This window comes from Pinus tabuliformis, chromosome 2_1 (assembly GCF_031772625.1).
Source record: "Pinus tabuliformis cultivar Carrire ecotype Pingquan chromosome 2_1, CPIR1, whole genome shotgun sequence".
NCBI classification, from domain to species: domain Eukaryota; kingdom Viridiplantae; phylum Streptophyta; class Pinopsida; order Pinales; family Pinaceae; genus Pinus; species Pinus tabuliformis.
In genome coordinates, this window is record NC_142299.1 from 146,706,639 (window position 1) to 146,723,720 (window position 17,082).

A 17,082-nucleotide genomic window follows, 5' to 3' on the forward strand; every position below is an offset into this window, starting at 1 on the left:
GCAAATATTAGAATGAATTTTCATGAGCTTCATAGTGAAACAGGTCGTTGGGCAGTTCCTAAAACACCATGGATGGAAAGGATCTAACATCTATGTGAGAATAGGAACATCGAGGATGAAAACCACTTCCTCTTAGAGTGCCTCGCGTACAACCACATTAGATCTCAGTTTCATAATCTTTGTCGCAATACGGACCTTCCTAGCCTGTTATGATGTCAAAATTATAGTGAGGTTGGGAGGCTTCTCTCCAATCTTTTTAAGCATAGGCATAAAATCTTAAATCAAACTAAATAATTTGTTTTTTTAGGTTCGATAGACCAAAGTTTGGTCTCAGCGGACGTTAAGCATCATCATCATCATCATCATTAATGGTTAGGAAAAGAGTTTTGAGATTGTGTTATACAAATGTGAAACTTTAAATTCTCTCTCTCTCTCTGTCTCTCTCTCTCTATATATATATGATTTATTTTCATTTTTTTAATAATATAAAATAGAAATAATTAAATTTAATAGTTTTTACAAAACTATTTAATAATCTAAATGTCTTTGCACTATGGTTTAAGGAATTTATTTGTGGTGTGTTAAAAAAAAATTATAAGTTTGTTAAAAAAAAAGTATTGGGCTAAAATTTTGTGTTTTTTGTACTTTGGGAAATAGGTTAATGGCTTATGACTCAAATATATCTTACATGAGTGAAAGCTTGCCTTTTAAGAATTACCAGTGAGATAATTCCTAGTGGCATAATTCTTCTTAAATAAAAATGATAAGTGAACCTGCATTACTATTCCACCACTGATTTAACAACTAAATTATAATAAACTTTGACTTTGTAAAAAAATAATTTGACAACCAAATTATAATGAATTTCCAATTTGTAAAAATATTAGGTACTAAATCCAAACAATACCCTTGAGTTTTGCACAACTATGATGAAACTCTGGGTGGGTTTCCTAAAACTCTTTGTTGATTTTTAACTATTTTAAAATGTAATAACTTTTAATTTCTAGTTAATTATTTCAAAGTAAACTCACTTATGACCTGCATAGAAATTCAAGAACCAACCATATGAAGACGGGTTAAATCGGGTATGTTTTATGTTATAACTTTTAATTTTCAATCGGGTATGTTTTATGTTATAACTTTTAATTTTCAAGTAATATGTAATATCCTAAATACCAAAAATTCTAATAGATCTGGTACACTTTAGATGTTTTAAAAATTTTGCAATAAAAAAACTGAAAACATAACATATATGAAAATGCCATCTTTATTTATATTAATATTTGTAAATGTTACATGCTCATACAATAAATCTCAATGCTAAGAGAAGACAAATGTAGTGAAGCACAATCGTGGACCCTCGTTGATTCCACGAGACAAAATAACACCCACGGATTGGGGATCAAAGTGGAACTAGCTATGCCAATTTCTCAAGAAAAATACAAGATAGATAAAACCCCAATGATCCAATGGCTTTATAGAAATTCAAGAACTATGTGAAGACAAGTTACATTGGGTCATATTTTATGAAGGGATATGTAAATTTGTTGGTCCATGTCCTTTTAAAATAAAAATAAAAAATAAAAAATATGTTATAAATAGAAAATTAATGTCCACTGCAATAAAAAAAAACATGAATATGTTGTAAAATAAATAAAAGTAAAATAGTTTTCAAAAATATTTTAACAAGAGATTTAAATAAACTATTTAAAGATCTATGTTAACTAATTCAACTTCATATTTATTAAAAAAATTATAAAAAATATGGTTAAAAATTTTATTTGGTTTTATATATATTTTATTTAGTATTCAAAAATACAATTTAAACAATGAAAAATAACACATTATATTTTGCATTTTTAAAATTTGCACCAAAAAAATTGATCTCTCGGATCATATTATATCCATGATATAAAATATTATCTTCAATATCATACTATGCTATTTTTCCATAAAAACAAAAATTAAGATGTAATGATTAAATAAAAATAATGATAACAATTTTAAGTAAATTTAACATCATATAATAGCTACTAAAGTTCAGTCCTCATTGATCTGCTCCAGCTCCACTCATTAAATCTGCTCATAAATTTGTGGATAAACCTGTACATGTAGTAGCTTAAATACTATAATCGACTGTGAAAACACAATAACCCAGCTAGGGATCCAGAAAAAATTTAGTGAAATTGTTCTGAAAAAAAAAAAAGGACAACGTCGAAACTAATTACGCCGTAAGGCGTTCCCTCTGAAATAAACTCCCCAATTGTTGTCCTGTCAAAATATGTGCCATTCGATTTTGTTGTTAGACGATTGGATAATGATCACCCGTTGATTTGAATTGAGAAATGCCAGGCGCGATGATTGTTACTCGGTCATTGGACCCCGCAATAACTGTGAACTATCTTTCATACGAACCGTCAACCGTCTTAACATCCAGATGTGACGTATCAAATTACCAGTTTCTTGATTGTAGTGGCAGGGATTACCAAACAATTCATCGGGTACTCTACTTCTTCATTTAGGTTGTTAGATGATGGGGTTGCTTCCATTATGTCTTCAATTAATCAACGTCGTTTCCATTATCCGGCTGATGAGCTGGGTGGTTGATCGTTTCATGGTCAAGGGATCATTTCTCCACACCGCGCCGCGCTACTGTGAGAAAGGTAATATTAGTTTTTACCATGAAATGACATTGAAATAACACTGATTTCCCTTCCCAATATGTTGCGCATTTTTTGCGACACAATTTGAGTAGGTCAGATTTTATGGCCTAGGTATGAGCGATGGAGCAGCGAAGTAGCTTCACTAATTTTGCGTGATATCGGAGCAGTGGAGCAACGAGGTAGCTTTACTGGCTCTGGTCTAGATTTGAGCAGTGGAGCAACCAGGTTACGATTCGATGACAACAACCGAATGGTTTTAGTGGTGTTATTAGTATGTTTTTGTGCCATTATTCAGTCTTGTTTCAAACTTTTTATTTATATGTTTATGATATGTTTTGCATTTCGTAACCAGGTTTTCGATAGATTCTATGTCCATCAGGGCGTTAAAGAACATTGAAGAATCTGCGTATATCCCATGCCTGAGTACTCGACCCAGGAGGATCCTCTTACCAATCCGTGAATGCATGCAGGGATATGGAGATCCCTCCGTTCAAAATCTTAACAATGCCACTGCCAATAATAACAACAATGCTAATTTTGATTTTAATTCATTGCATATTTTGCATGAAATGGCCATTCGATTTTGTTGTTAGACAATTGGGTAATCATTAGCCATTGATTTGAATTGAGAAATGCCAGGCGCGACGGTTGTTACTCGGTTGTTGGATCCTGCAATAACTGTCAACTATCTTCCATACGAACCGTCAACCGTCTTAACGTATAAGTTTTTTCTTCATATTTTCAGGTATGCTTCTTTTGTTAATTTCTTGCATTGTAAGTTTTGATTTACGCTGATATTAATAATATTTTGATCTATGAACAACAATGCTAATTTTGATTTTAATCCATTGCATATTTTGCATGAAATGGCGAAGGATAGTCAGTGGTGCAGCGTTGATTTTGGTGGCAAGAAATGACACAAACCAACGCTTATCGCATCAGTCCATGATGTCACATTCTAAGTGGTAACAAGTAATGTTTATAACGTGAACAAGTTAGCGAAAAATTGGTTTCTTAGAAATATGTTTGTGTGTTAAAAGCATATGTTTTTGAGGTTTTTATACATACCTCATTTAATATTACAATAAGGCCCTATTCAAATATTGGCTAATCAATACAAAGTTTTGACTCCGTCGTAAGAGCGTGTTTTAATTTTAGGCGTAAGTGATATTTACCGAACCTCATAATTTTACCAAGAGTTTCGAGGTTCATACATTTTAATGTGTTACGGTAATGAGAAGGATTGTAACCATTTCATGTTCTATTTTATAACGCCCTATTGTCGTGACCCTACATGATAACAAATCGTAAACACAATTTACATGTTTAATCCCGCATTCACCGCATTATTTTCCAAATTTCAAAATATATATAACATAGTATTATGAATTTTATTGACATCTTAGGCATTCACCCTTTGGGAGCGAACGAAAGAAAATGTGAATGTTGGCAGAATTACCATGGAAATTAAAAGTTTATTCAAAATAATATAAAAATAATGTTAATTATATGATATTTACCATGTAAATTTTATAACAACGGTCAATATTTTATAAACTTATAATATAATATTCACATACATCATTTTTATTTTCAAGTATATTTTATATTAATGTGTACATTGTGTATTATAATATTATCCAGTAAAGTATTTAAATGTAAGAAGAAATTTTAATTAAAATAAAAAAACAAAAAAAAAAATAATTATAATTTTATTTTAAATTATTGTTATTAATTGTAAAAAAAATTAAGATACTAGTCAAATATATAGATATTTAAAAAACATGTAATAAGATTTTTAACTATGAATATTCACCTCTATTTTATTTTGGAAAATCTTAATCTATAAAGAGACTTTGTTATAATACTATAGGTCAATACCATGGCTTCCTAATACGAGATATGCATAAACCATAACATATATTGATATGACACATGTTCATTTGACATTTTTTGCAATTAATCAATTTAATCAAAAGCACATAACTACTTTTGAAATAAATCACAACTTTTGCTCTATAACTATTACTAAGAGTATTTTAAAACATTCTATGGAGATTAAATCCTTACCCATCATCTAATAATTATTGATAATTAAATTGTAACCTGGAAAACCTATTGTAAAATATATACATCTATAAACGTAATTAGTACTTCTAATAGAGTTGAACTATAACACATTTAAATAATTTAATTTCATCATCCAAATTTTAGGAACATATGATTTTGACTATATATTTATATAAAAAAGTATAAACAAAATAAAAATAGTTATAAAATTGAAACATTCAAAAATCATCAACAAAATAGAGAACAAAATATAAATAAAAGGGAAAATAAAAATATAATAATATTCATAGCATTATGTAAATGTTTTGTAGAATATTTTATTATCAAAAAATGGAGAAAGAAAAATAATAAGGTAATTTAAATTTCATGTTATGGTTTTTTAAAACTTAATGATATATTTAATAATACATTTATAGTCATAGATTTTGTTCGTCAAGGTTCTCTCGTAGCCATGGCTAAGGTTCTTGTGTAAACAAATGAGGCACATGAAACTTGTGTAGGTAGCTTCAGTTATGCTATTATACAATGTTGTAAGTTTGTATTTAGCAAACAAATGTTGATTGTTTCCATTATAGTTGCAAGAATGGTGGTGCTATTTTATTACATTCAAAAGTTTGTATTTAGCAAACAAATGTTGATTGTTTCCATTATAGTTGCAAGAATGGTGGTGCTATTTTATTACATTCAAACCCCAGGTTTTTCCGCAATAAATCACCCTGACATTATTTTTATTTCTTATTTCAGGCGTCAACTTGAGAAGATCATTCTTGACAAGAATGAAGACACCATGAGCAAGATGGGTGAAATTTTAGCTTGTGGTATTTTAGATGCAAGTGGTTGGAATGTCTCAATTAAGTTGTCATTTAGGACTAAGCATGACAAAATTACTGTTGATGTTGTTTTGGCAGTATTTACTCAATTTTGGTATTGGTATCCACTTCTATATTTTTTTGAGCTATGGATGAGGGAAACATTTCTGGTGAAGAAGGACCCATGAAAAACCCAAAATCTAGTGATAAGGAGGGGAAAGAAATGCAGGTAATTTCCACCTATAACTTGATTCCATACTTTTACAAGTTCTCAACATAAATGGGATATTTTTATTAAATGGAAGTGCATAAGTCAACATCTCTTTCTAGATTTTGTAGAGCTCCTTTACCATTCATTGACATGTTATTATAGTTACAAGGTTATTTGTCAAATTTCATATCATAGCTATTTTAGTCTTCTCACCGTTTATTGGTCATTTCCCTTTTCATATCTATGATATCTTTGTATTATTTCCACCTTATTGTATGTAATGGTTTTCTCTTCAGTGAAAATGGGCACAAAGTTTCTGTAGCCAAAATTTAAGTTTATTTCACATGCGAAGCCCTCATTATATGAGTATCCTCATCCCACAACACCTCCAACATAAAATTCTACAGTAAAATTGCCAACTGTTGTTTTGTATCTATTAGCAAAGGCTAAAGTGAGAACAAAGAAAGAAACATATCAAAAAACTGCTATGGATGAGGAAAACATTTCTGATGAAGCAAGACCCATGAGAGGCCCAAAATCTAGTGATAAGGAGGGGGAAGAAATGTAGGTAATTCCCACCTGCAACTTGATTCCATACTTTTACAAGTTCTTAACGTAAATGGGATATTTTTATTAAATGGGATATTTTTATTAAATGGAAATTCGGAAGTCAACATCTTTTTCTAGATTTTGTAGAGCTCCTTTACCATTCCTTGAACTGTTATTATAGTTGGAAGGTTATTTGTTAAATTTAATATCATAGCTATTTTAGTCTTGTCACCACTTATTTGTTATTTGCCATTTCATATCTATGTTATCTTTGTCTTATTGTCACCTTATTATATGTAATGGTTTTCTCTTTAGTGAAAATGGGCACAAAGGTTCTGTACAAAATATTGTAGTTTAGATCTAGGAATGGAGTGTATCACACCAGTGTTGTTTATGGTCATAGTTGTATTGAGAAAATCAGGGTCAATTTAACATTGTTATTTAAAGTTTATTGCTCCTTCATTTTATGATCTTGGGCTTCTTCTCAATTTGGTTGTCTACATAACCCACTCTTCCTCTATGCTTATTCAAGTTAATTTCATTTTTGTAGGTGGATATTACATCTGAAAGGAAAGCTCAAGCCGAGCCATTTTGTGAAAATCTCTCAACTCTTGCTTGAGTTGCTCCAGTGCAAGAAAAGTATATTGAATTTTTTTAAGGGAGTAGATATGTGCACATTAAATTAATTCCTTGAAGGTTTGTTGGAGCTAGAAAAACATGCAAAGTTGGAACCACATTGAAGTGGACCATATGTGCAGTTGTCCAACATCTGTGTTGCCGCTGGTAGATGAGATGATAAAGCCAATATTATAAAGGTGATGAAAGACAAAGGGGTGAAGAAGGAAATGAGACACAACTAGATCAAGATTAAGAATGAGGTGCATACATTCAGCACACCTAAACACTCTTTACTTAGATAGTGCAATTTCTAGAGAGGATTTTGGCATAAGTATGGCCTTGCTTATAGTTGGAACTACGAGTGAAAAGGGCAGTGAGACACTTGCATATGCACATGGTACTCAACATGGAATGATTATTAGGTATTGGTGGTTACTTATGTCTGAAATTTGAAAAATATTTCATTTGAAAATATTATTCAAAGATTTATTTTTCCTTATCTAATTCAACTCAATTTGAAACTTTCCACCAGATTTTAATATGTTCATTTGTAAACAATTCTGTACAAGGATCTGGTGCTTGAAATATCATTAACTGTATTGGAAGAGGAGAATAGGTAGATATACTTATAAAACAAATGACTCGTGATTAGTATCCAATTCTATGATATGGTGTGATTTATGCTCTTGCCCTCCCATACAAGGGCACATCCAATAACAAATCCATTCATCATCTATTGCACTTCGTTGTTTTTGATGTTAGTGATGATGTGAGAAGAACTACGGTGCTAGCACTTGGATTTGTTTTATACTCTGAACCTGCAAAGGTTTATGTGCTATCTTACAGTGTACCATGTTTTTATTATTAAATCAATTTTAGACTTGATTTGTTATGAATTTTAAACTACAACTTGGTGGAGCATTTGGCTCAAAATTGTAAGAATAGTAACAAGGGGGGCAATATATGCTCTTTTGCTCCTTTATGATGGTGCTAAATCAAACTCCTCAAATTTAAGAGACCACATGAATAGTTTCTTTACTATCTGAGTCATATAATCCACATGTCAGATATGGAGGCGCCTTGGTTGTGGGTCTATCGTATAGACACATAATTAAGTGAGGCCATTTTGCTGTTGGAACCATTAACATCAAATGTGGTAGAGTTTGTTCGTCAACGTGCCCTTATAGCCAATAGATATGGTTCCGTGCAAACAAATGAGACACGTGAGCCTTGTGGTAGGTAGCTTCAGGTATGCTATTATACAATATTGTAAGATTTTATTTAGAGAATAAATATTCATTTTTTCCATTGTAGTTGCAATTCTATTGTTATTTTTTAATGCAAAGTTGATTTCTACCACTACTACTATAACATGACTATTACCAATTAAATTGTTCATAGAAAACTTACAATTTATTCCCTTTATCTAATACTTTATCTAATACTATTTGATATTGTTTTTATTTATTTCTTTATTTTTCTTACACTTATACAATTATCTTATAACATAAATTATGCACATAGTTAAACCTATAATATTCAAATTTCTTTGAAAGATCTTTCATACCATCCATCTCTACATACATTTGAATATAGTTTATTATTAATTATCATGCAATTTAGTTTGTTAGCAAATATAGCATTCAAATTATATTTTAAATATGGAATTATAATTTAATGTCTCTTCACCTTAGTTGTTGTTAAACTTCAACCTCTCTTTGGTTGCCAACATCCTTATTAGTTCCCAAAGGATCATTTTCTTCTCATTTGTCACACTATGTGGCATGACCATATATATTAATGAGTTTGATAATGCACACTATACCCTATATATTTACCTCATATACATATCATGTAACATTATCCATATCATTTGGCCCTGAAGAAGAAAGAGTGATTCAATTTTTCTAGGCGCTAAAAATCTCAACAAACAATCAAGTTGAATTTCTTGTGCTTTGGAGGGTTTTGAAAATGGCTTCCTCTAGAAGTCTTCACCAATTGTCACTTTTTGGAGACTCTATGATAGTCATCCAACAAGTGATTAAACTTCAAGGAAATAATGAGCAGTTACTCCACACAGATCTACATCGAATAATGCTAGCTACAGACAAATGTGATCATATTGAATTCTTCCATGTCAAGAGAAACCTAAATAAGGAAGTTGATGTCTTCATCAATTAGGGAGCACAACTAGAATAAGGAATATTAAACATAATTGACAATATAATATTTTTTTGTTAGAATAAATTATTTGGTAGAATTCATTTGTAGCCTTTGCACTTGCAAGTAGATTTTACATTTGGCATTAACACAAACTAATCTGTCTTGGGTTTGCAATGTATGTCAACTTTTACAAACATAAATTTACCAACTCTTATACTGTTTAGCTAGGAAATTAATACTATGTATCCTTTTAAAGTTGCTTTTTGTAATATGTTAGACAACATTATAACTGGCCTAGAAGGTTAGCCACTACACATTGCTTCCTTATGTCGGCAAAATGGCCCTTGAGAGGTTTGTCACTAGAAAAAACTCTTTGCAATTTAGTTTTAGCAATTAATACTTAGCATTTGTTTTGATGTGCTTCCTTCAAAGTTAAACATTATAAGTGCTTGGAGAGGTGTGAGAGGTGAACCACTAAGCACAACTGAGAGCATAGATTTCTCCAGATCAGAAATGCCTAATTATACAATCCCTTCTAAATTAAACATATCAATCTCAATTTCATCAGAAAAATAATAAATATTTAAACATAATAATTATAATCTCTTTGGAATAATCTTGAAATCCATTGGCCACCTCCAACAACTAGAAAAATTAAATCATGCTCTGAACCAATTATCGAGTAGTATAAATGCAACTCTTGGGAAATGTTTACTACAACTAGCCCTATCATATAATATGCTCACAGGGCACATACCTCATGAAATTGAGGGTCTCCATTCATGTAGGCCTAGGTAAGCCTCTTGTAAAGTTAAATTAGTTTATTACCTATTTTTTTATGCAATAATTTATGTTGCAAAGGAACAGTTCCAAACTAGACAACATCTACATCATATAACATATCACATCTCTCTTCATCTATGTTCTTCTTCCATATGCCACCAGCTTATCATGTTTCACTGGAGAGGCCTCTTTTCCTAGTTTGCTTTGAGAAGACAAGGCAGGTATTATGTGGATTAAAATTTGGAGGAGTGGGAGCATGGGATAAGGTGGTTTCTTCTTCATATCGCCAATCTTTCCTACTGCTCTCTTTCCTATTTCCTTCACTATACATCCCTTCTCTACAATGAGTCTCTGTACTAATATGAAAATTTTGGATCTTAGTTTTACAATAGTAGATGGTTTATGTTTGGCTATTATAGCAAGTGGTGCCCAGTGTTTTACGACTCCGACTCGGACTCCGACTCGGCCGAGGATCGACTCCGACTCGGTAATGACTCAGCCTAGTCGATTTCAATGACTCGGTCGTTGTAAAAAATACATTAAATATTTATTTTTTTTATAAAAAAAACATAATTTTAAATATTTTAAACATAATTTTAAATATTTTCATTCATGTTTCCAAACACATAGCATTATAATATAGATGGAAGACAACATATGATCAAAGTAGGCTCATGAACCAATCCATTATATCAAAATGGTACCCAATGGCTACATAGTCAACTGTCATACATGATCAAAGTGAAAGACTCAAAACAAAATACAAATAACCAAGGAGGCTAGAAATGGCCTCTACAACAAAAGTAAACAGTGATGCTGACCAGACTCCAATACTAGTACTACTGGCTACTGCCAAAGGAGCCAAGATCATCTCGACCAATCTCTGGATCAGACTCATCATCATCATTAGAGTCAGACAAGGGGCCCCATGCCTCCTCCTCATCATCATCGTCTCCAACTGCAACTGTAGAAGTGGTGCCAGTACCACTAGCAGATGCAAGCTGAGATAGAGTAGATATGCGGCTGCGCGTCTGTCGTGGTTGAGCAGAAGAAGCACCTACAACTGGAGTCCTACTCCTCGGAGTCCTTGTTGGCTGTGAGACTGAGGCTGGTGGATCGGGATCTGCATTCAACTGAACAAGCTGAAGTGGATGTTCCAGTTCAAGTTCATCAAGATCCTCATCAGGATCAAACTCTGGTGCACAACTCTCCACTACCAAATATGATGTTGGATCAATGTCTTCCAACACAATGGGATCTGAATCAGGTCTTTTGTTCAGCAATTGGTTCCGTCTGAGCCGAAGGTTGTATTGGACAAAAACTAGATCATTCAACCATTTTTTCTCCAAACGGTTTCTCTTCTTTGTGTGAATCCTCTCAAAGACAGACCAATTGCGATCACACCCAGATGCACTGCAAGTTTGACTCAAAATACGAATTGCAAACTTTTGCAATTGAGGGCACTGGCCACCAAAGGCCTCCCACCATTGTGCTGCAAAAAACATAGGAGTGTAATGAATTATGAGTTAGATGAAGGCTGAAGCTCAACAAAATTACAAATTATATCTAACTTTCAAATTATAAATGATTTAACAAACTTTAGTCTTTAATAAAAAAAGTAAAACTGTAAAACCATTAAGAAATTGAAAATTGAAATTTTTGTTTACCTGGCTCATCTGCTTCTCTTGCAATCTTTGCTAGGTTCTTCCCAAAGGTACTTGTTGCATTGCTGAAGGATGTGACCTATTGATGTATCTGCAGCTGATCAGACTCCGATGGGATCATGCGTTCAATGCAATCAACCAGTCCATCTCTGACCTCCCCCCTCAAAGCTCCTGACTCCTTAGCTCTATAATGATACCGTGGGTTCAAAAAATACCCAGCTGCATGTATAGGGCGATGGAGTTGATTGTTCCATCTTTCATCAATGATTGCCCAAATGGGCCCATACTTTGCCACTCTATCCTTGTATGCTGTCTTTATTTGCTCCTTTGCTTGATCCATAGCCTCATAAATGAAGCCCATAGCCAACCTTTCCCCATCCACCAACCGCAACACCTTAACCAGTGGCTCAGCAAGCTTCACAATCTCTGCTGCCTTTCTCCAAAAAGTTTCATCATGAACTTTCCTTTTCAATTCTCTGCCTTCTGGTTTGTTAGACCAATTGGTTTGATTCCATTCATCACTGGAAAACATCTTTTGCAATTTTCTATGTTGGAAAAGCATAGATTGCAATGTCAAAAAATGTGTAGCAAATCTAGTGATGGCAGGCCTAATAATATCCTTGCCTCCAGTGTGTTTCCTCATGAGACTCAAAACCAGTGTATGATTGTAGATAAATTTTGTTATGCTTTTGGCATTATCTACAGTGTTTCTGACCCAATCTAATTTTCCAATATCCTCAAGCATGAGGTCAATGCAATGTGCAGCGCATGGGGTCCAAAAGATGGTCTTGTGTTTTTCCTCTAACAGTTTACCAGCAAGAACATAGTTAGAGGCATTGTCTGTGATGATTTGAACAACATTAGCCACCCCCACATCCTCAATAACCTCATCCAATAGTTGAAACAACAAGTGGCCATCTTTTACCTTATCAGATGCATCAACTGATTTTAAAAACATGGTTCCCTGTGGGCAGAAGACAAGAAAGTTTATGATGGTACGGTTTCTTTGATCAGTCCATCCATCTGACATGATGGTACACCCTGTTCTTGCCCATGAGTCCCTAAACTCTTGCAAATACTCATTAATGGATTGAATTTCTTTCTGCAAACGAAACCCCCTTAGCTCTTGCATATTAGGGCCTTTGAAGCCTTTTCCAGCAGCATGTATGGCATCAAACATAGGCTCATAATATGGTGAACAAGCAGCATTAAAGGGGATATCAGCATCATACCACCATCTAGCTATGTAGTCACAAGCAGTCTCCCTCAATTCTTTCTTCCAATGGTCATCTAAAGTGGGCTGAATATGACCTTTACTAACTTCAGGACCATGTGCATCTGATGGAGAGGAGGTAGTGAAATAATTTTTGATAGTCACATCACCCTTCATTCTACCCTTTCCCTTATCTTGAACAGAACCAAAAGAGGGAGGAACATAACGGAAAGGGTTGGATGCCTCAGTTTGAGGGATAGAGGAAGAACCCTCAAAATCATAGTGGGGGTTGGTAGCCATCATTCTTTGTATCTCCCTCTTCCTCCCAATTTCATCCTGTATCTCTTTTTGCCTAGCCTTATCTTCTTTAAATTTTTCAAAGCTTTCCACCAAATTCTTTCTAATCTCCCCAATTTCATCAGAGGGACATGCAGTAATTTGGCCTTTAATCCCTGCCAAGTGTTGTTTCAGCCTATGAATCCCCCCAAGGCCTGCCTTAATTTTCTTATGGAAAAACTTGCAACACATCTGACTATCAACCATTTCAACATATGCCCAAGCAGGATCTTTTGCTCTAGGTGCCATTTTTTGACTAGGAAAACAATCTGAAAATGAAAAAAAAAAATTTGATTCAATGTTCATTTATTTGACAAAAAACACTCTCTAAGCTTTCTTGATATGCACCTAAAATTTACTAAGCAAAAACAGATTTGTAAGGGTGGAAAAAAATACCTCCAGGCACAAACTGCCTCCTCAAGCTTGCTCCAAAAATCAGCTCCTCAATGCTGCTCCAAATGGCTGCCCAAGAAGCTCCTCACTCCAGCTACAATGCTCCTCCAAGACTCCTCACTGCTGCTCCAAAACAAGCTCAAGAACTGCTCACTAATTCTCAAAGAAGACTCTCACTCAATGCATAAGACTGTTGTGAGTGAATGAGAGCATTTGGTTGTCTTAAATAGGGTTTGGGAGGGGGAAATGGACCCCAAAAGCACTTAACAATTTACCTAAACCCTTTGGAATCCATAAACTGATTTTAACTTTACCACAAATCCAAAAAAAAAGTGAAAAAAAATCATGATTTACGCTGCCCAGCCGGTTTTCATTGACTCAGCCTGGTCAATACGGACTCGGCCTGGTTGACCGAGTCAACTATGACTAGGCCGAGTCATAGTTGACTCGGTCAACCGAGCCGGTTTGCTGGCCTGGCCGCAAATTTTTTTAATGGCTCGGTTTGACCCGGTCGTTTCCGAGTTGACTCGGCCTGGTTGTAAAACAATGGTGGTGCCAAAATGCTCAGGCATTTGAGCTTGGTGGGGTTTTTTGTCTGGTAATTTATTGAGATATAGAATGCACAACTTTGATTTTGGTTGGGTGATGCTAACCTTGTTACATATATGGTTTTAACATGTTAACTTCTACTATAATTTTGTTCCATTATTTGAATTATTATTATTATTATTATTATTTTTTATGTCTAGCTGAATCGGTAATGACAGTGGTATCGTACTCGTGTTACACGGGGTCGAATCCAACTGGCTACCACTATAACGGCTAGGAGGAGCCACCCAACCCACAAGGAATGGCCCCTCAGGATAAGACGATACTTGAACACGTGACCTGCACAGCGGCACGAACCACTTAGTAGACCATTCGCTGACCATGAGACCAAACCCCTGTGGGCTTAGAGAAAGCAATTTTAGAAATGAACCCATCTTGAAATTATAATCCATGATATAGTTCAATTTTGTAAAGTTCACCCCAGATGCAGGTGCTTAAACAAGTTTCAATTAGGATGGGACAGGGGTGGCGCGAGGAGGGATGACACCTGCCCACCTAGTACAGCATAATTAAAAGGTTTATGAATGGAGGCTCTTGGAATTTGAATTGTGCAGAGTTCATTTTCTTGATGTTAAGTGGCTCTGATTATCCCACCCTGTCCGGCACCCTGGTTTATGCTCTCGCATGCTCCGGCTCATCTCAGTCCTTGGCTCCATTCATTGCTGCAGTTATGACGGATGTATCTCGAAGCCGAAAGGAGGTTGAAGCTTTAAAGCTCAGTTATGAGCTGGCGGGGGAGCAAAGTCCGTCGATTCTTCTGCAGAATTATCTAAAGTCTGGATGCAGCACTGTTTTCTGTATTTATCATGTGGGTCTCATCCTTTCTGATGTCTCTGGTAGATTGAACGGGGAGGCTGCTCTAAAACCTGGATCTAGTCTTTCAGTTGAGTTGCCTCCATCCTCCTTTTGCTTCTTATCCTGGGCATCTGGCCTACGCCTTGTCATTTTCCTGATCTCCTCTGGCATGATTATTGTTGCTGCCCCACCACGCTCTCCTCCCGTTGCCTCGGTCTACCCAATGCCTCTCCATTGCCACAAAATGAGGTCTCGTCGAGGTCTGCCTAGGTGGGTGCCTTCCAGCCCTTCCTCCAAGTCACCCTGCCTTTCAAGCGATTTCTCCGTTGGGCACTATCCGCGCACTCGAAGTGGGAGAGGGTGTCCCACGTATGGCTCTGTGCTCTTCACCTTCTGCAGCTCTCTAAACTGCCCTAGGATCACCGCTCACATCTCGGTGGTTTTCCATGAGGAAGCCCAAGAGGGAGAGTCTAGTTCTTTTCAGGAGGGCCCGGGCTCTGTTTCTGTTCCGGCTTCGAACGTCCAGATGGGGATTGGCAGCGTGTCTTTGCAGATACCAGATGCTCAAGTCTGCAACGCTCAGAATGTGGCAATGGCGCCGGCTGACCCTGGTCCTTCCAACTCTACAGCCGCTCTTGAAGGGGACATGCCTGATATAGGTTGGTGCCGGATTGTTGAAGAACCACCAGATGTTTAGCTTGCTCTCTATTTTCATGATAGTACACCATGCAGCCCATACTATTGGGCAAGTTTTTGTTGAGACTGTTATATGGAATCTCAGTTCTTCTTTGAATTTTTGTAAACTCAGGAAACGGTTCAAGATTGAGCTCCCTGAAATGGGGTAGTCTCATTCCATGCTTATCTTGATAACTTGCCTCTCTTTAGGGCAATATTTTTGACTTCGGTCACATTGTAATTTTACTCCCTTTATGTTAATAGATTAATCTTATTTAGAAAAAAAATAAAAAATTGTAAAGTTTAAATTTCAAATTTTTGAAGTTGCCACAAAATGTATATTGACATTAACCATTTATATTTGAAATAGAAAATGTATATTCAAATGATGAAACTATGTTATTACATGACAACAGTTCTTTGGAGAAGGAAAAATGCCAAGTGGTGGGTTTCGTGTGCTGCATCTTGTGAGACCATTTCTTTCAATCTTACCATAAGTCTAGACAACCGAATGAAAAGTACCCTTTAGGGAGAAGGTTCTTTAAACTGTAATCTCCCTTTTAATCTTTCTCATATGCAGTCAGTTGCCTCTATATGGAATACATTTAGCAACTGGTGCGGATCCATTCTATTGGATGCATGTAATTCTGGCATAAATGTGTGCATCAATCAGTTCGATAAAAACGGAAAGAAGAAAAGAGGAGTTGGAGGTTATATTTTAGAGTGGGTCAACACTAATCAAATTCGTTAGCAATTTTGGGATAGCAGCAGACGTAAGGAATAATTTAATGACTTTCAAGATACACGTGGTCTTGTATTACATCACAATTGATGCGGGGAGAGGTCATGCTGGCAGAGAGCAATGGTATTCATGGGAGTAGTTTATTTCAATACCAGAACTGTGTATGCGATAATCTTATCTTGGCATCTTGTTTGTCAAGTTTTCCCAATTACGTATGCGAACAGTATGTTAAAATGAGCGTAATAAAAGCGAGCATTGGTTAAATATTGTCCAAGCGTGACAAGATTCCCTGCATTACATTCCGTATATCTGTATATTCTGTATCTTTGAAGTCTAGACAACTATCACAATTTGCAAGTTGCAACTAAGGTGCGTTGAATATGCTTCGATGTACTTTTATGGTCATTATCATTAATAAAACAAAACAAGTACATGAGATATCATTGACATCTATGTGGGATAATTTAAAATATAATTGAAAGTGCTAAATGGTGTTTTTAAAAGTTGTTTATTAACGATATCAATAAAAAATAGTGAACAAGTACATGACATATCGTTGACATCCATGTGGGATAATTTAAAATATAATTGAAAGTGCAAAATGGTGTTTTTAGAAGTTGTTTATTTAGATTTCTGTCTAATTAATAATATTTCATCTATATTAAATGTATTATAATTATTAATAATTAAAAAATAAAATAACAATTATTATAATTTCCAAAGTTATGAGAATATCTCATAGTACCCACTCATACATAACTTACTCTATATAATTTGGCACATTATTGC